Source organism: Episyrphus balteatus, chromosome 3 (genome assembly GCF_945859705.1).
Source record: "Episyrphus balteatus chromosome 3, idEpiBalt1.1, whole genome shotgun sequence".
Classification (NCBI taxonomy): domain Eukaryota; kingdom Metazoa; phylum Arthropoda; class Insecta; order Diptera; family Syrphidae; genus Episyrphus; species Episyrphus balteatus.
Genome location: NC_079136.1, coordinates 16,907,956 through 16,929,519, shown reverse-complemented (window position 1 = coordinate 16,929,519; position 21,564 = coordinate 16,907,956). Strand labels below are relative to the sequence as shown.

Here is a 21,564-nt window from a genome sequence, read left to right as displayed (position 1 = left end):
TTATAGGTTTATTTCAAATGTATAAATATTTTGTCCCCTTACTTAATTTCCTGGAGAAAAATAAAAATTTTAATGGAAAATAGGTCATAAAATTCAAGAAGTCTGTTAACTTTAGTTACAAAACCAAATAAAGTGACAAAAAATGTCTTATTATTAGTAGAAGTAATTAATATCACAAATCGAACTATTCTGTCCCACTGTGGGACGACCAATGCAATTTCGAATATTTCAGGAGACCGATGTTCTAATTGATAAATTTGAATATGAGATTTATTTTTTTCTCTCAGCGATAAATCTCACTGGTTGACCGATACACAAAAAAAAAATACAAAATAAAGGTTTCTCTCAGGCCTTGACCGAAATTTTTCTTTTTTTTTTTTTAAATACCTACAGGTTACCTATTTTATGACTTTTCAAAAGGTTTAGATTTATTTCTGATCTCTGCAAACAACGTATATTTGCACTGCAAGAGCAATTTCATCAGCCAATATCTTAATTTTTCGGGCTTTCAACCCCAATTTTTTTAAAGTATGAATGTTGCTAATCATCATAAAATTAATTTTTTTTTAACTGGCTAGTTGATAAAAATAACAATATAACTCTTAATACTATTCTCCTTATCTTAAATTACTTAATTTAAAGCCCTCGCATTGGGCGCCAGATAACATTTTAGTTTAAATAATTTTTCAGGATACTGGAAGGTTTGGTGAAGTGAAAGCCTCGTTCAGTTGATGTTTGCTAAATTTTTCCTAATGCATCTTTGATTCTTTTCGTAAAGCAAATGCAAGATGCTAAAGTTAGTAAATTTATATTATTTAGTATACAATTCAATACACAAAAAATTGCTCTTAAGCACGAATTATTACACTGGTCATAATACTTTTTCTAGTATATTGGATGTGCACAACTCGAATCTGAAGTCAGAAATTTTTTATAGGTCTCCATTTTTGAAATATTACCGTTACAAAATGTCAAATAATGTCATTTTGGCTGTTTTCGAGGATATGCTTCTATGTGGGGTCATTCATTATGAATAAATTTGTAGAGGTGCCTAAAACAACTAGTTTTATTCTTTCAAAACATGTTTTAATCTTTCCGATATCTCTTTTGCTGCCCGAAATATTAAAAATTTAAATAGCGGTCTTCGACCCAGAAACACCTAAGAACTGGCCAACCAAATTAAATTTTTTTTGTTACAAGAACCAAAATATACTTTTCTGAAGGTTTTTTGGTTGCTGAACTCGAATCTATAATCAGAAAAATTCTATTAGCCTTCGTTCTTGAAATATTACCGTTATAAATTGCAAAAAAAAGGTTATTTTTATAATGGTTATATTTCAAGAACGGAGGCTAATAGAATTTTTCTGATTGCGAATTGGAGTCCAGTTACCCAGAAACCTTCAGAAAAGTATATCTGTGACTTTAACTTTAGACTAAGTTTAGTTTATCTTTGGCTTATTAACTGAAACTTAAGATATCTCGAGCAATAAAAGAGATATCGGGAAAATTTAAACAGTTTTTGAAAGAAGAATATCTGTTCTTATGATCACGGTTACAAATTTGTTTACAATAAATTACCCCACATAAAAACAGAACCTGGAAAACAGCAAAAATTACATTTTTTTATTATTGTAATATTTCAAAAACGGAGGCCAATCAAATTTTTCTGATTTCAAATTCGGATTCAACACCCCAAAAACTACTAGAAAAGTATATTTTGGTTCTTGTGTCATAAAAAAAAGTTAAATTTTGCTGACCAGCGTTATCAATTTCGTATCCGCTTATCATTTTAATTGACATTTTTAAATGAAAAACTGTATAATTAATTCTTTGGACCTATTTACTAATGGGTTAAGTGACAAAATTGCATTTTTGTGTGTTTCAGTAAAAATTAGATTTTTATTCTCTTTCATTTTTCTTTTCAAAATAAATAAAATGCACGACTGGGTCGCACGAACTTGCTCTTAGAGTTAAAGTTGCTTAAATTTTTAAGACTTTTTATATAGAAATTTGGAAAAATAAATAAAATTCGTTTTAAAAAAAAAAATAAAATAAAATCCGAAATTAAATTGCCCTCCAAAACAAGTATGCAGTTTTGATTATTATGTTAACATGCATTTTTAGAAAAAAAATTTTCAAAATCTTTAGAGGTTTTTTTTTTTAAACCAATTTTTTATAAATAATTTTTTTGGAAAAAAAGTTTTAAAATAAAATTGGTATGCCATTTTGTAGAAATAACTAATCAACATCTAAAAACTAAATTTCAAAAAATTCATTGTCCCGTTTTCCAAAATTTGATTTTTCAAAAAAAAAATTTTCAAAATTTTTTTAAAAATCCGAAAATTATTTTTTTGGAAATTTTATTTTGGTTTGTATTTAAATTATATAAATGCTTCTTCACAAAAAGTTTCGTTGAAATCGAATAAACACTTTCGGAGATAATCGGATTTGAAAAAAAAAACGGTTCTATGGCAGGTACCGTTAATAATGATTTTCAAAAAAAATGTTTTCATTGAAAGATAGACCTTAGCTTAAGACTAACATTTTAATTTTTTAAACAAAATCGTTCAAGCCGTTTTTGAGATATTTCAATTTTACTAAAATCGTTATATGACAAGTACCGTTATTTTTGGTCCAAAAAAATTAATTCCAAAAACCCCTCTGGAGAGTCGCCAAACAACGCTACATACCAAGTTTGACATTAATCGGTCCATCCGTTTAGGCTGTAGCTCCTTATACAGACAGACAGACAGACAGACAGACAGACAGACAGACAGACAGACAGACAGACAGACAGACGGACTTCCGGGACCCACTTTTTTGGCATTCTCTACCATCGTAATGTCATGGAAAAATTTAATCTCAACTTTTTTTTTGTACGAATGCATAACTTGATATATAGTACCTATATCGCAAGTAAAAATGGTATAGGTACACAAAAAATCACCCAAACTCCAATTGCATTTCTGGAAAACTGACTTAACCTATTAACAATTCGCTATTTTTATATTCAAATATAAATTATAAAAAAAATCAAATATTCATCTGATGTTAAAAATAAATCATTCATAAACATCAATTTACTTTCTAACATTTTACAATATATATTATTTTTATTCACTTTCGAATTTATTATTGCATTTATCAATGATCACAAACAAATTAAAATCCTTACCAAACATAAATATATTGCCACTCAAAGTTATAACTACAAAAAAAAAAAATAAACTGACAGACAGGTCTACAGTTAATTAGTTTCGAATATTCTAACCGCACCCAAAACCCTCAAGGCATATTTTCTGTACATTTTATAATCCTCTGCTAAATACTGATTAGACCGCATTTATTTAAAGAGAGAGCAACACAAAATAAAAAAAAATTCAATTCAATGTTCTAAACATATTATTAGAGGACTTTTTTGTATAGAGATCGAAGGCTTATAGTAAATACAACAAGCCCGATAGTGATGGGAAAACATTTTAAGTTATGTCCACATAAATTCGTGCATATGCATGCATTTGACCATTGAGCAAATAAATTCAAATATATAAATTGCAAAACAATACAACAATTTTTTTTTCAACCTCCTTCCACCCCTTCCAAAAAATAAAAATAAAACAGGAACAAAAAAAAATAAAATAAACTTTATTGTCATCATTAAAATTGTGCGCGACTTTTAGATTTTCAATTCGAAAACAACACAAATATCCATGCCAGTTTTGTGTCCTGATGTTCCTCCTGTGTGCTGGCACACAAAAAATAACGAAATATCTCTCGAAAAGGACCCCAGGCGATATCAGTAAATTGCAAATTAACCAAAAATAAAACTGCTGACGGCTGATTCGTGGATGCGCGAATTTTTCTGTTTCAGCAGGATAATAGTAATAATAATAATAATAATAATAGCGAACCGGAAACGCAGCCATTTAGTGTGACAGCAGAAAGCAGCAGGGACGCCCGCCATTGTGGTGGTGGTGATGGTAGAGGTTGGTTTTGAGGGCTCTTGTGAATTATTGCAAATAATCGGACAGTTCACTTGTCAGAGAGGCGACTGTTAATGTGGAATTTTTCCCATCAAAAGGGATGAGTTTTTTTTTTTTTTTTTGCTTAAAAATGTTTTTTGTGTTTTTTTTTTCTGTTTGCGATTGCAACGCGCGATGGAGCAACTCTGGTGGCCATTTCAAAAAATTTCATATTCTCTAGCTGTCAGACAATTCGGATCGGAGCGGACCGTTGTTGCGTTGGTGATGGTGGTGCCCACCAATCAAACCTCCAGGGGTTTGGGGGTCATTGGAGGGTTATATTGTTAGTATTGCGCATTATTGACTTCCGCTTGCACAAGGACTTTACTTGTTCGTTTTTTTTTTTTCTGTTTCGTTTGGTTTTTGTATTATTTTAAATTCATTTCGATGTTCAACCCAAACCTAATGGGGAGGACCATGACAACAAACCTCAGCTGTCTGTAAGGCCTTCAATTAATCGAAATATTAAAATATGCGCATTTTGTTGGAGTGCATACACTCGGAAAAGTACCTACAGAACCACGTCGCGGTTTTTCATCTGGATGATGAGTGCGCGGGTTAAAAAAGCAAAAAACCTTCGGGTTTGAGTTGGTTGGATATAATATATAATTTTTCGCTATTTTATACCAACATCCGGACTAATGCATTATTCACATTCATCGAATGAAATTGAATGAGTTTTATTGGTCGGGGGAATATTATTGACACAAGGGAAAGGGTTGAGGATGGTTGTGTCGCTAATTACACTTTAAATACGTAATTCGATAAGGTTCGGTTTTGAGTAATGAATAAGGAATGTCGGTAGGTATAGGTACACAGGAAGGTCTGTATACATCCAGATGACGATACGCAAACATCATTGAAATTACGGTCTATGTTCCTTAATTGGATCTCCATCTGACAATTACAATAAATTTCGATTTATTAAACACAAAACAAAAAAAAAAAAAAACAATTTTTCAATACGAAAATAGTCAAATTATGTCGGTATGTAGAAATTTTTTGAGGTTTAATTAATTTTTGGGATAATTAACCAAAACTTTAAGTAAAGGTTGTAAATGTCAAGAATATACACTCAGGGGGAAAAAATAGTTATTTTGTAATTTTTTGCATACCTAGTCATTTTATAGAATTCTGTGAAATTTGGCAAGTAACTATTTTTGAACAAGAAATAGTTAAAATGACTATTAGAATAGTCACATGCCAAAGCAAAAAAAAAATGCATTGTATATAGTCCCATAGCCCCTCCCCACATCTGACTATTTTTTGTTGTTGTAAACATTGTTAAAAATTAGCAAAGAAACGAACCATTTTCTGTTAAAAAATAATCTGAAGGTATCCGAGAATTTTTGGTATACCTCAGGTATTCGAGTGATCAGCTGATATAAATATTTGGCTATTTTGACGTGATAACGTCTTATAAATCGATGAACCATGGCAGCCACCTAAAAAAACTGACGCCATTTTCTAACGTTACACTTTCGCACTTTCGCAGTGAGGCAAAAAATTTCAATTAAAAATTAAAAATAAACTATTAGAGATACAAAAATTTTCTATAGCTTATTTGAAAGATAATAACCTTAAGCTTAATCAAAATGAAGGATTTTTAAAAATTCCGTCATTTAATAGGTTAAACAGGGGTAAAACGGAAAGATAAAATTTTGGCTAAAATCTAAACGCAAAGTCGTAGAGAAATAATTTTTTTTGCTATAGATAGATGAGATTAATTTAAGAATAACTGCATTTAAGAAAAAAATTCTATAAAATTTTGAAACTAAGCTATAACGTTTTGTTTGAACGTTGTACACGTGTTGGGGCTATGACAAAATGATGATTTTGGGTAAAGGAAATTTTTGTTGACAATTCTAAAGATGTCAGGTGAAAGATGAGGAAAAAAAAATTAGGCGTCCGATACGGATTTTTTTTCCAACACTCTGCGTTTCGAAATATGAATTTTTGAAAAACACCTTGTTTTTAGGGGTATTTTTGGGTAACTTTTGATTTTTAGCTTTTTTTTTGAGCCTTCAAAAAATCTCAAACTTATAGGCAATGTAGGTTTTGGCCTTGTGCATACATTTGCAAAAACTTTAGTGAGTTTTGACTGAAAAAAATGGAAGAAACAAGTTTTTAAAAAACACGTTTTTTGTCCGTTTTTAACCGATTTTCATTGTTTTTTATTTTTATCTTTTTTTCTTTAATAGATACAGGAATAAAGTATGTGGAGTAATTATAGGCCATGACTACGACTATATGTGTGCGAAGTTTCAATCATTTTCGTATACCCTATTTTGAGATAACGGTAAAATAAAATTTTAGAATTTAACAGATTACAACTTTTGACCAAGAGCAGATAGAAATTTGATTAAACTTTTATGAGCATCCTGATACAATTACCTTTGATTTGGTATATCACACATAACGGTAGACTAACTACAAGCTACACAATGTTAAATCAAGAAATTTGCAAAAAATCTCAAAACACCAGTGGAGATCTGTTGCCTCCCGAACAGCCACCAGTGTGGGAGTACCGTAATATCAGTCTGGAAATTCGACATGGTTGACTTTAAAAAATTCTAACTTCTCTTGTAGGCATCTTTGAAATGAGATTGATACGTCATATGAAAGGTGAAATAATAAGCTTTTACTTGGTATATATTTTTCATAGGTTGTCAAACAAAAAATTGATTCCTGAGAACATAAAAATAAATGTTTTTTTTTTGATTTTTTAATGAAATTTGATCGAGTTCAAAAAATTCTAGCTCTTTTTGTAGATGTCTCATAGACCTGATCGATGGATATATTTTGAACTAAGACAATAAGCTTCCAGATGGTATAAAATTTTTTATAGGTTGTCAGGTAAAAAAATGGAATTATGACGTGAGAAGATAAAAATTCATGTTTTTTTGCTTTTTTGATGAAAATGATTGTTTTCAATAATCCGCAAAAAGTGCGCATTGTAAAAATTTAAAAATGGTTTTATTCTTAAGAAGAAATACTTGGCTTTGAAATAGCATAATTTTTTTTTTGTAAGCTTTTAAAATAAAAAAATATAGGTAATGAGAAAATAAAAAAGGTATTTTTTTTTAGCTTTTTCTAGTAAATAATGATTGTTTGAAATAAGTAAACGCTTTAACTGACTCATTTTAAACAAAAGCACACAACCTGTTTTCTGACGACGTTATCACGTAAAATCATCGTCCGTAAACGAGCTTTATAGACAACCTCTTTTTTATTTTGATTTCTATTCGCTCGATTATTCAGCTTGAAAATAAAATAAATTTGCAAGAATTAAAGTTCAATCGATTGTGCAAGTACTACCTATGCAACAATAAAAAAAAACAGGAAATTTTTTAAAAAGAAACAATTTCCTCTTTTCAATATTTTCATATTTTTTTGTAGCTGCTTTGGCAAAGCAATCTGGATAGCTTTTCCTTCAAAGACATATTCCAGATACGGGTATCCCAGATAGCCTATTCGATAGGTGTTTGAACGTACCCATTGTCGTGAAAATTCTGCGGATCTTTTATATTTTCTAAAGGTTGGTAATTGGTAACTTTTCCGGTATTTTCGATTCATTTTTTCGCATTCAGTGTTAAAAGCTTGCACACAAATTGGATCCATCGGATTCAGTCTTTTCAACAATTGAATCATTTATTTGCAAAACATGATAAGTCCATGATTTTTAATTTTTTAGGAGAAGAAAAAAACGTTCTATTTTCTTTTGATATGCGTAGCAAAATTTACAAAAAATATATTCTGTAGAACTCTTGCCTAGCTACAAAATACCGTTTCGTTTTTAATTTTTGAAGCGATAGTTAGTAGTAGTAGGGGAGCCCAGGAAGGGATTTCGCGCGTTACTCGAGCGCGTCAGAAAATCATATGGGGAGAAAGCTTGTACTTAGTAATGTACTCCTACCAAATATAAAAGCTTGATACAGTGGTCTGTGTTGTGGGCAGCCCGTCAGATTAGTAAAAAAAAATCGATCCTCGGAAATACTCGAGCGCGTCAGATTAAGAAATGGTAGGTTAAGTACGTCCAGAAAAGTGTATATTTCAATAATCTGACAATTTGAGTGAGGCATAAGAAAATGGCGGAGGCACGAAGTTGTAAAAAAAAAACGTCACCTCGAAATACTCGAGCGCGATTAATTTTTTTTTTATTCTGAAGGGAATTTTATCAGGAACACGAAAAACATATAATCTGACGGTTTTCATGGGGCAATATAGCCAAAATTATCGATAAAGCATGAAGGTACAGTAAAAAAAAATACAATTTTTTGGTTCATAATGCCGAGTTTTTAAGGTTTTTGTCGAAATATCTTAATTTTTTTATCTAATTTACCTACACTTATTATGTGGATACAGATTGACATAAAAAAATCATACAGAATTCATTAAAGTTGATAAAAAATAACGTGCCAAAGGGAATAAGCCCCAAAAGACGTTTTATATGGAATTCACTATCGGAAAATTTCCAAACCGGTCCAACACTCAAATTTGTGTATCGAGGAATAACGTGACATTCTTAACTTTATAGCAAAAGCCCCATCTTTAATAAATATAGCAGCTCCGATCGTCTGGTCATTACGTAATGTTCTTAGATTCGGGATATTTTTTTCTTTCTTTAACCAGACGAGCAAAACTTATGACTTTAATTACGTTTACTTTTTAATAATAATTTATCATTCGAAGGAAAGATTATCAAGTAAGTATCATAACCATTTTTGCTTACAGAAACACGAGATGACGACAAAGTTGAAAAACAACCTGGAAAACGAATCCAGTTATTATCAATATTGTAACGATGAATTACCGAACTACTTTTAAGATAAAAGTCTGAACACACTACCTGCTACAGTAAAGGTAGAAATGTGAACGGACCTTTAGTAATTAAGAAACTACCCTCTGAACGCATCCAAAGAAATTCCCTCGACTGCTGAATATCCCAAAATATCCCACTGGACTGGAAGTATGAAGCGCCCCCTCTTGGAAAGGAAGCTTCGAGAAGCAAAGACGAGAACCTTCGAAGACATTCTCGAATTCCGAATTTCAGGTATAAAAGGGCAGCGTGGACACCGACCGGGACAGTTTAATCTTGAATGTGAAAGAGTACAGTACAAAGTGAAATAAAGTGTTGGAAATTGTTAGTAGTAAATAAAGTGATTGAAAAGTGTGTTTGTTTGAGCGAATAATAAAAGTAAATTGATTTGAAATAAAGTGTGTTCTTATTTGAACGGAAAGATAAGTGGAAGTTAAAATAAACGAAATAAGTTTTATTGTGAACCCGGAATAAAACGTTACAATATTAAATTATTGATTTACCTTTGTATATTATAATATGTATGTATATAATATAAATTTTGTGTAACATCCAGTAGGTATAATAACCAGAAGAAACGAAAATATTGTTTTATATTCAAAAACTGTCTAATTTTTTTTTTTCAAATTGTCAGATTAGCAATACACCTTAACATAATTGTCAGATTATCATTTAGGGTGACTCTGACATCGAGCTGAACCTACAGTAGAAAAATCTGACGCGCTCGAGTAACTTAAGTTAACAATTTTTTTTTACATTTTCAAAAATAATTTATAAGTGTAGGCCACGTCCAAATCGTCAGTTATTCAAATTGAACACTATTTGGAGTTTACTGAACGTACCCTCTCAAAATCTGACACGCTCGAATAACTTTTTTTTTTTTATTTTTTCTACCGCTTTTTGTAGCCACCCACCACTGTCTTATCGTCAGATTAATATATATCGGTTATCACAAAGCCAATGCGAGTATACCCTATTAATATCTGACGCGCTCGAGTATTTCAATGCGACAGTTTTTTTTTACATTTCCTTAACGTGTTTATAAGCTCTTATCCCCACTTAAATGGAAAACTTCCATATACTTTTTTTCGTTTTAGAACCTAATCTTCGCAATCCAATGGGTCCCCATGGCGCTCGAGTAACTGCAAATTTAGCATCTCGGGCTCCCCTACTATAGCTTTAAACTTAAGATTTTCAATCATTAGTCGAATATAGCATTTACACAAAAAGAAGCTGTTGTTTATTTTCAAAAGATGATAAGTCCGGGACTTATTCTGTTTTTGATACTAAAAAAATATTTCGCGTAGCTGTAAAATCTGATATAGTTGGAGTAGATACTTCATATTTTGAAGACAGACGTGGTTATCTCTGGAGTACAAATTTAGTCAAAAAAACGAATTTTGAAAAAAAGTGGACTTATCATGTTTTGAAAATAAATGATTCAATTATCGGTCAAAGTTAAGAATTCTCTCCAAGGTTCACCTTGTTTTAAGACATAGGGACATAACACCAATTTTTTTAAATTTGTTTTTCATATGAGACATACTTTCTTAAACATTGCAGCTTAAAACTGAGGTAATACAATTGATTTTGTGAATTCTGTTTCTTTTCCATTATGCCTATATGCATCTGAGGTGAGTTACTTAATCCTCCATCAACAACCAAGTCTTTTCTTATTAATTCCATATGAAATAACCCAAAAAAAAGACTAACAATTATTGTTATCCCTTTTATCGTTGCAAGGAATTAACCCAAAAATAAAAACATATTTTGCAATTCCCACATAAATTGTCATGGCAATGAACAACAAAAGCCTCTTCCTGCAGCAGGAAACTAATCATAATCATCCCCGTATCATATTATTGAGAAGATTCAACTTCTCCGCAAAGACACGGCACATATACCAAAACGAATAACACACACAAAAATGACATAAATTTTACAAAAACTAAATCTTTTGTAAAAATAAAAACGAATTTCTTTTTTTTTTCACAATCATAAGGAAAAATATAACAAAACCGGATCCTTCCGCTTTAACGAATACATAACACCACCCCAACTCCAAATCCAATTCCATTGCATGTGTCATCCCATCTCAAGGCCTGAATCTTTTTCTCCCAAAAGAGGGTTATACTACGTTACGGGGCTGATGTGGTGGAACAAAAAAACAACCTTTCCTTATAAAAAAAAATCCCACATATGAATTATCAGCTCTTTGGAATCTCTCTTGGGATTTCTGGTCGACGTGTTGTCGTCGTCCTCGGCGTTCTTGGTGGCGTCGGAGGGCGACGATGAAAATTTGCCAACCGATGACAAAACGCAAAAAAAAAAGAAAAAAAGGATACACTCAACAAACGGAACGGGAGCTACATATGATAAGTGTGCGAAATTCGCATGTTTATCTGATATCCTTTTTTCGGAAAGAGGCTCTCCGACTCCATCTCTTTGCCTGCGAATTATATACGAATATATGGAGATTTAAAATAGCAAAACGAATATCTATAATTCATTTCCTTTGCTTGTCTTACCAGCCTCCAGAGCTCGCTAGCAGCAATTTACATCATGATACGCAAACACCGATATACACGCACGCACATTGCTGAGCTGAATGCTGGCTGATATGGCTTACGGGTGCGGGGTATATCTACGAGTGTGGTCGGAATGGAGTGGGGGAATGTGCGAGAGACATCTTTAATGACAGAACACGAATATAAACAACAAACATCGTTGAATTATTCATGGAGAAAGGAAAAACAATGTGAAACAAGGACTTTTCCAATTTCACCAAAGCAAATTGTCTGCGAGATGCTTGTTTTATTCTTTTTTATTTTCTTTGTTTTCTGTTGTTCTTTTTGTTTTTAATTAAATCGAAGTTGAAATTTTCTCAAAGGACGAGGAGAAACCCATCCTTATGGAATGAGAATGCTTTCCAATATTATTCATCACCCAATTCCCAATTAAAAATTCATCGCTTCACGCACTAAAAACTCCAAATTATCCTTTGCCACTCATCGAATCCTATCACGTTATCTCTCTAGGACTTGTTGTATGTCCTCTATTATACCACAACACTAGCACCGCCATTAACATTCTCCAACTCTCCGCATGCTTCTGCTGCTCTTATTTGAAGAGATAGCTAAGAGTGGAGAGAAAAACAGTAGCATCAACGAAGTGGAAGAGTGGAATTACTTCGTATATTGCCGCTTGACTGGATTTCAATGGCGTGAACTGAATTCCCAGTACCCAAAGCCTATAGATATCCTTCGACCCGAAAACCACACGAAATGGGATTCGAAAACGCTTCGAATCGAAAATTTACTATCAAAAAACCAACAAGTGTTGGTGCGGAGTGGTGGTGAATGGTGCTCGCACACTCCAAACTCCGGAGACAGAAAACAAAAGCGGCCCATCAATGTGAAATGATATCATCTCAGTTTTTCAGTTCGACTAAACATCGTCAGGGGGGCCTAAGATGTAGTACAGAACAATGCGAGCGGATCTGGAAGCTAATTCCTCCTCTATCACCGGATATGAGCGAAAGTTTTCCCCAAAGTGGTCATTGAGATTAGGCGGCCGGAAAGATGATGAGGATGATGGTGATGGTGCTAGCACAGTGGGAGTTCTCTTGTTCTCTTTTCCTCAAAACGGAAAAAGATGAGGGCTTTGTATATAGTTGTTAGATTCTTTTGTTATCATCGTCTTCGACGGGTTTTTTGAGGGTAGGAAACCGATTAGAAGATGCTGTTATGATTTCTTGTTGTAGTGAAAGTTTTGTTTCTTAAAGACTTCCGCAAAACAAAAACGAAGGATTTGATGTGACACGTTTTTGAGGTGTCGAAGGATGAAAATCTAAGTCTGAATGAGTTAAGTTTGTCGTGTTTATCAACAATACAAATAGATGTTGTGATTTTCAGTAAGTTGGGTGGGGAAGTTGAAGGGATAAAATATATTTAAACGTAAAAATTCATCATACTCATCAGTTTTTAGTGAATCTATCACAGTAAAAAATGGTCTAATATTGAAAATTGGAGAAAATTAAGACTTTTTTATCTCATTGAAAATTCCGACTAGACAAGGAATACTTTTTTACTTCAAAGAGGAATTCAAATTTTTAACTTTCGTTTAATTTCCGATCCATAAAACTCAATGTAAAAGAGTTTTAAAGGAATTATACTAAACTTATAATTGTTGTGGTAACCGTGTTTTAAGAAAATTAAAAAGGTACTTGTTTGCTGAACTTTATGACAACGAGTATTGAACCATAGAGTAGGTATGAAAAAAAAATCTTGAATGTTTGAAAGGAAAATTCCCCGACGGAATCGTCTTTTCTTTTGAGAAATTGTGAATTAAGATCAAACGTCAACATTTCGGGTTATTTCACTGTCTTCAATTGAGCTAAGGTCAGGTTTTAAAATTCGCCGTAATTTAGCTATTTTTTACTTGCTCTATAGGGCAAGTATTGGTTTCGTGTAGAAAAAAAAATTTGAGGTTTTAATCAAAACCAACATTACGATGATGGAGAAGATCAAAAAAATGGTTTTCGTCATGCCGTCCGTCGGTCTGTGCGTCCATCTGTAAACCGAGCTAGGTCCTAAACGGATGGATGGATTTGTTTGAAACTTGGTACTGATGCTTTTTACGTTATTCCCTAGACCAGTTTTTTTTATTTTTTTAATATCTTCTTTTTAACGTATATCTCCCATATAACGTTTTCGAGGTATTGCAATTTTCTCGAAAACGGCTCTAACGCTTTTGATTAAATTTGGTATACGTAATAGACTTATTGATTCTAACAAAACTGCGTTTTTAGTTTTTTCTCAAAAAATGCGGAGAATACGTTGAAGTTTTTCAAAAATTGACATATTTTTTAAGTTCATATATTTCATCAAAGCATAAGTCAATTTTATAAAAAATTTACAGACATCATTTTGAAGTATAAAATGTAAAAAAAAAATTTAACATTAAAAAAAATTTTTCATTTAAAGTTTAAAAACTTTCGATTTTTTTTTTTTTTTTTTGATTTTTTTTCTCGACACTAAACAAAATCTTAAATTTCCAATAGATATTTAAGATAAAGATACTGTGAACTACAAGAGCAAGTACGTGCGACCCAGTCGTGCATTTTATTTTTCAAAAACTGCAAAATTAAATATTATCAAAATTGAAGTTATAATGTAATGTTTAAGCGTAACACTTTTGAAACAGCTCGTGAATCCATACAAAAGGTCCCGCCAAAAAAAAATGGTTTTGAGTTCCCTGATTTGTCTGAATATATGTATGATATGTTGGAGGGAATAAGGGAATCATTTTAAATGAATGTGAAAATTGGCTTAGAACAAAAATGTTTGCTAGAAATTATTTATGACGATGCATTGTTTAGTTGAGTGCGATACTGAATGATGGTCATTGTGCGGAAAGCTTTTGAACGACTTTTAAATTAGTAAAAATAAAACTTATTTTTCTTACAGTTTAACGTCTAATTTTTATAGACTTCTTAAGAGAAAAATTGATAAGGTTTTGCCAAAAAAGAAACAAATTCGACCATTAATGATCATTTTTCTTTTAAAAGTATCAACTATTTAATTTACCCTTCACGAGTCTGAAAACGATTTCCACGTAAAATTATTTATCTTATAGTCTATTTAATAGACCAGAGCTCGAAATAAAATAGAACAAATTCGTTGAAGAGTTATTATTCCCGAATTATTTCCATGGCATTAAAGTATACATCAGCCAAAAACGCTTCAAAAATTTCAAAAATTAGTTTAGATTAAAATTCTTACCTAAAACCAATAAAATAAATTGCACGACTGGGGTCGCGCGTACTTGCTCGTATGGTTAAAGTTACTTTAATGTTAAAGCTTTTCATTGAACAAAATAAATAAAAAACTAAGTATGCCATTTTATTACTTGTATAAAAATATATTTTTAGAAAAAAAATTTCGAAAATCGTTTAAGCCGTTTTTTAGAAAAATAATTTTTTATATATAAAAAAATTTTAACATTTTTCAAAAAAAAAGTTGGTATGCCATTCTGAAGAAATAATTAATTTACACATAAAAACTTAATTTCAAAATTTTTCATTCATCCGTTTTCAAAAAATTGATTTTTCAAAAAAAAATTTTGAAATATTTTTTAAAAATCCAAAAATGCGTTTTTTGAAAATTTCCTAAAATTTTAATATTACACCGAAAAAAAAATTTGATAATAACAGCTATCAAATTAACATTTTTCAGTGACAAAAGTCGTCCAACAATTAAAATATCAATTTCGATATTTTATCATTATCATTTTGACATTTTTTAATTTCAGGTGGGATAGTGAAAATTTCACTTTGACAATTAAAATATCATTTTGACATTTTTTTAAGTTTAAGTGTATAGTGAAAATTTCACTTTGACAACTAAAATATCAATGTTGACTAGATTTTACGTTTTAGTTTATTATAATGAAACCTATTTCTTTCCTTTTCATTTTTATTATTTTTATTATTTTAAGAATTTTCTTTCTTTTTTCAAAACATTACTGATAGGGAATATTCTTTACAAAATAATGGTGATAATATTTTTTCTATTATAGGTGATATATGTAATTGTTTTGTTATTTTCTCCCAAACTATGTGAAGTAAAATCTTAGTGCCGATCAAATCTTCTCAGTAAATCATACATTTTACTTCGAAAAAACACAAAGCGCCTTTAAATTAGTACACATTAAGAATTTTTTATTTAATATTTTTCAATAATTTGGAATGAGAAATTGATATGAAAAAATGATAATAAAATATCAAAAAAAATTTCCAAAATGTGACATTTAAATATCATCCTGATAATAAAAATGTTGTTTCAACATTTTAAATATCATAAAACACATTTTATAGAGCATTTTTGGCTGATATTTAAAAAATGTTAATTTGATAATTAAAAAATGTTAAATTGATATTGTTTTTTTTTTCGGTGTAGGTGTGTTTTTTTGTTTATCTATATAGATAACGACATCGAGATTGTTGAAATTGAAACAATTTACTTGTTAAAAACAACAAAAACTTTATCTGTATAGATTTTTGAAAAATCCAGATAATTATCCAGATTTTACTTTCTCTCGATAAAAACAGTAGTGCCAAGGTAGTTTAATTGTTGTATTCATACTGAAATATCTGAAAATATTAGCAAAAAAAAAAAAAAAGCGAAGAAAATAAGGTTTGAAAAAAGCTCTCATAGGAAAAAATTATCAAAAATTTGTTTGCCATAGTTGCATTTAAATGTTAATATTTTGGTATATACGCAATGCACTTAAATGGGTCCTGATAAGATTGTTGAACAAATATATACATAAAATTACCAAAGTTTTTTCGAAAGGTTAGAAATAAAAATAAAAAAGTTTCCACGTTTGATTTTTACAAAATCGAAATAAAATTCAATATGGCTACCTTCAAACGCTTATAACACAAGAACGACGCAACTAATTTTAATGGTTATGGTCTTGAAATGTAGCTAAAAATAGACCAATGATTTTTGGTTTTTTGTGAAAAAAAATTTTTTGAATCCAAAATGGATGCCATGGCCATACAAATGGTTTTTGTTTTTTTGTGAAAAATTTTTTTTGCTTCCAATATGAATGAAATGGCCTTCCCACTTCGGAGTTAAAATAAAAAAAGACAAAAGCAACATTTTTGACAGACAGCTGATAAAGTGTATGTACAGTGATGCCAAATGTTTGCATGGATTTCAAAAATCCCGATGTAGTTTTTTTGCACAAAATCTATATAGATAAACAAAAAAACACACCTATTACCTTTACTTAAACACTTTTGTATAAAAATTTTCAATTAAATCGGGTTAATATTGTACGAGATATTCAGAAATGAAAAAAAAACCGTTCTATGACAGGTACCGTTAATAACGGTACAAAAAATATTTTTTTTATTTCAAAAAATGGCTTTTATGTGTAGTACTACACACAAAAATTTTTATCAAAATCGTTAGAGCCGTTTTTGAAAAAAATTAACTTTTCTTTTTCTGTTATATGGCAGGTACCGTTAGTTTTGGTCATAAAAAAAAATTTCCATTTCCCTTCTAGGGAATCACCAAAAACTGCTAACTACCAAGTTTGAAGAAAATCACTCCACTCGTTTAGGCTGCAGCTCCAGATAGAGACAGACACACAGACAGACAGAATTGCCGGTCCCACTTTTTTGGCATTCTCCATCATCGTAATGTCATGTAAAATTGTTATCTCGAGTTCGATTTTTTTTACGAATCCTAAACTTGCCCTATAGTACCTATATCGCATGTAAAAATAGTAAAAAATTGATGATTTTAATTTTTTTTTTTTCTAAATCATTTGCTATATAGTTTCTGAACCCGGTACTCCCAAAATGTGTACCTATACTAATAAAATAAAGTTGAGGTTTAATACTTGATAATATGCATCATTTCTATTATTTTTTGTTATAAAAATACGGAAATTTACTACTTCAAAAATCAGCTGTTTTTCTAGACTTTTTTTGGTTGAAAGCAACATTTTAACACTAACACAAGGACAAACTAGACTAGAAAACTTTAGCAATTAAAAAAATTTTCTGAGCACATTTTACCGTTACAACTGTTTGAATGTCAACTTCTTTGGTATGATTGTGGAACAAGATCGAGACTGAGAGGGACGATGATAAAAAGCATTGATAATATTTTAAGAGATACAACTTGCCAATTTCATTGTTTTCTATCTTATAAATTCATTAAGATTAAAAAAGAAATAACTTACCTGTTATTATTTGGCTGATTGCAAAATGTGAAGTTGATAAATCCGGTCCGGAGGTTAAAAAAGTTAATAACATTATCAATTGTAAAGACAACAAAATTCAACCTGGAAGAATCAATTTTTACTTATTTGTTAAAATTTATCCATGCATACAAATATTTTCGAAAACTATTACCTAAAAGCTAAATCAGGAAATTAATTTATTTAATTCAAATAACAAAAGCATAGAAAAATTTTTTTTTCAAGTTTTTTGAAATAAGTAATTTGAAGGTTTATTAATTTTTCTTGACACAAATGCGTAGCTAGTTCGACTGCCGAAAATTCCTAAGTGCTTTTAAAAAGCAAAACACCTCAATTAAACGGCATCAATTTACTATACCTAGGGTACATATATGTTTTTTTTTTAAGTTATAAGATAGGTAATAGCCAGTTACGAGGGTATTAATATTGTAGCTGCTTCCTTCTTCCTAAAGGTAAATCACGTGAAAGGTGCATATGTATTCAATTCCCTGCAACAACATATATTTCTTGACACCTCCAGAATCTTACAAATTTCCTACTCTCAATGTTTCGAAAAAAGAAAGCGCTACCAACATTATGAAAATTTTTGTAATCCTATACCTCGTATATTGGTATAAAAATCCTCAAAATTTAGAAAACTGGTACAAGTATGAATGAAAGTTTCTAAATATTGTATATATGAGCAATGTTTTGTGTGTGTAACCTCTTTTCTAACATCCTTTTGGTTTGAAGCAATGTATAATACACAATGATGCAACCAAACACCATTCACCAAACAAAAACCTTGTTTTATGAAAGTTTCCGGATAAGCCGTGTCTCTAAGTCTCCACTTTTCATTTTTTCGGGTGAGCAGCTGCAGTTCTAAATGCATTCTCTGACTGTCAGAACATTTGCGATTGGGGGGCTGTTTTGCACTATGCTACACACACATATTATACACTTCAGCTCAGGGGACACCAAGAATGTGAAAAATTTTGAAAACTGTTTAAAGTCCACAAGAATACAGGAGTGGATTAAACCTCTGTCGGCACACGGGTGCGAATTTGGCACGACAAAAATAAAAAAAATTACGATTTTTCAAAAAAGTGGTCATAAAAAAGTCTCTTTCTTAGGGTGAAAATATTTTTTTTCGGAATTGTGAAAACAATATTCGAATTCCTCGGAAAATTCTACATCATTTTCATATATGATTCTCTATGAAATATTGAGACCGAAAAAAGTTGTAGTGACATGAAAAAGTATGAACCAAATTCGCACCTATCACGTCACAAAAAAGAGGTGTTTCTACAGAGGGTTAAAGTGGGAATGTTCAAAATGGTTGTATTGAGAAAATAATACCGGACAAAAGTTTTGATAACCTCATATCTTTTCGGAGACTAATTCAACATTCGTCGGAAAGGATCGCGGAGCCTTTGGTCAAACTTGTGTCAGTTTTCATACCTCAATAGATCCAAATTTTTGGAAACTTGAAAATTCTTCGAAAGCTCATTTGATTTCTTTGGAGTGGTTGCTGAAAATAGTTTCAGCTGGAGGTCAGAGGAACACATTCCTGTTCATTTCCTGCGCCTTTTTATCTACCACACTTTCAATCCAGCCCTGGTCTCAAAAGTAAACTTCCGCAACGACTGTATGCAAATACTTTAGCCAACTTCACATGTTGTGTGTGCTGTCGCTGTGTGTACTATTTTGTGGTGCATTTAGGTGAACTCTGTTACTGTTACTGATAAGCACACCCTTAGAGGCATGAAAAATTACCCACTATAGAAAGTTGCGCGGCAATGTTTACCACATTGTCATCAACAAAATCCACTTACCCTTCAGGTGAAAGATGCGCCAAAAAGTAAAAAAAAAAAAAAAAAAAAACCACCAGCAGATATAATCTCTGCTGCTGGATGCTTCAGAAGTTTTTAACTGTGGAAGAAGTTGAAGACACAAAAATTTGCATGTGACACTCATTTGCATGATCCGCGTTCAGATTCCTTTGCCGTTTCACTTCGCCACACTAATCATCGCCATAACTCACAGGATAAACATATCCTAGAGAAGCACCATTGCACATATCTCTGACATCCAGACAAAACTCTTTTCTTCTTTCTTGATGTGATATTAAAGCCCGATCAAGGTCCTGTATCATTAGAAATCCATCAGCGATAGAGAGGATATAAAAGTCCTATCTTTTGCTTCACAAAACACAAGCAACCGACAACACACACACGAGGTTGATCAGCTATCAGCTGCTCCTGGGTGATTCAGTTGCTTCAGTTTGCTGGTTGCGAAATTCGCTTGTTGCTTTGCTCGCACAGTTTTCAGCGAATGAAAAATTAACCCTTTATCAGCATTTACTGTAATTTTAGGTTACAACACTACTGGCTCTGTGCATCCGTTCGTTGTTGCTGCATGGCTGGTTGCTCCCCCTCGCGGATTATTTATTGCTGCGCGTTTACGAATCCATTACGGTGAATTTTTCATTCGGCCCAGAATTCGCAATGTCTGATGGCTGGTCTGGTTGGCCGGAGAGAAGTTTTAGAAGACCCTCTTCGCCTATAATGTTTTGTTGCTGTTGCTGCTGGAGATCCCTTTTTCGTTCGTATTCGGTTAGTAGGATTCTTAATGGCATAATTTCTGTTCCTGTGGGCAGCCGAAGCAACATTGTCGAGGCTTGCCAATTGCCATCCCGCCTGGGTGCGATGCGAAGCGGTGCGGGAATGTTTGGAGGGAAATCATTTTCGAAATTATTGTTATTGTATAATGTGTGCTGCGCGTATTTTCATTTTGCAAAAGTTAAACGGTGGGCTGGACTCTCTTGTCTCTCGGTGGTTGTCCATTTTGTGGATAAAGTTTTTTTTTTTTTTTTCATTTCTACTCCAATGAATGTTGGATTTATTTTTATTTTTTTTTAATATTAGTGCATCTCTGTAAAAAAAGGTTTTTGAGAGAATTCAAAGCAGATTTATACAACATTTATATATAGAAGGAGGTGGGCAGAGTTGTAATTAGGCTTCCGGTTAAATTGTGTAGAAGGTATAATTTCATATCAACTCGTTTAATGAGAAAATACCGGGGAATTAAGTTAATCGGTTTTTGTTGCTTTGCGAGAGAGAAGATAACTGCCAATTATTAATGTTATTGTTGGTGGAATTTTTTTTTCTTCAACATAAACAAAATATAAAAACACAATCAGAAAACAAGAAGGAATGTTTTTGCAAAGTTAAATAATTAAAAATTTAAATCAGTGAAGCCGTTCGAAGTTCATGCTTCATGACGAAGAAGTCAATGATCTTCAAAGAGATTGACTTAAAGAAAAATAACAGAGGCTAAAATGTAGCTTTTTTTTTGTTAAGGAGAAATGAATTCTTTTCAGATAGTAGCTCAACACAACTGGGAAGTTGACAAATTTTATTTTTAAATTCATTATCTATTGCTAAGAAAAATTCATTAAAATTTTATAATCATGCCTATTACCAAAGAATCGACTCGATCTGCAACCGCATAAAATTTCAATCCGTGAACTCCCCGGGATAAACTGTATTACCGATCCACGAAACCATCCTAAACTGCTTACCGACATATGTCAAATGTCATTCTATCACTTTCGCACCGGCGAGTTCAGTAATAGGAAAAGGACTCTCATTCCCGCCGCAGTGTTTCTGCGTCTTCGGTAATAGGCATGAATATTATGTAAAATGGTGATATTTCTCAGAAAATGCAAATTATGAAAGCGTTTTACCTACAAACTCACAAGATTGTGTGTATCAAGACTTGGAGAAAGAAAATTGAGAAAAAAGAGTTCTGAAAAGGATTTATTTAATTGGAAGATAAATAAGTGCCATTGCAACAAAACTAAAATATTATAAAGATATATTTTTAAAAAATGTTTGTAGTGGTTCGAACTTCCTTGTGAAATCCACCTCTATTAAGTTATTTTTCTGAAAAAGAGTAAAGATC

At 31.7% G+C, this 21,564-nt stretch overlaps 1 long non-coding RNA gene across 1 annotated transcript in view; it reads right to left on the bottom strand.

Annotated features, from left to right (window-relative positions):
• Window positions 1-17,759, bottom strand: part of LOC129913683 (uncharacterized) — a 133,867-nt gene extending 116,108 nt beyond the window's left edge. Inside the window, exon 1 of the long non-coding RNA XR_008772082.1 lies at window positions 17,602-17,759. This is a non-coding gene — a long non-coding RNA (uncharacterized LOC129913683). The remainder of the gene's footprint in view (window positions 1-17,601) is intronic.
• Window positions 17,760-21,564: the final 3,805 nt, after the last annotated feature.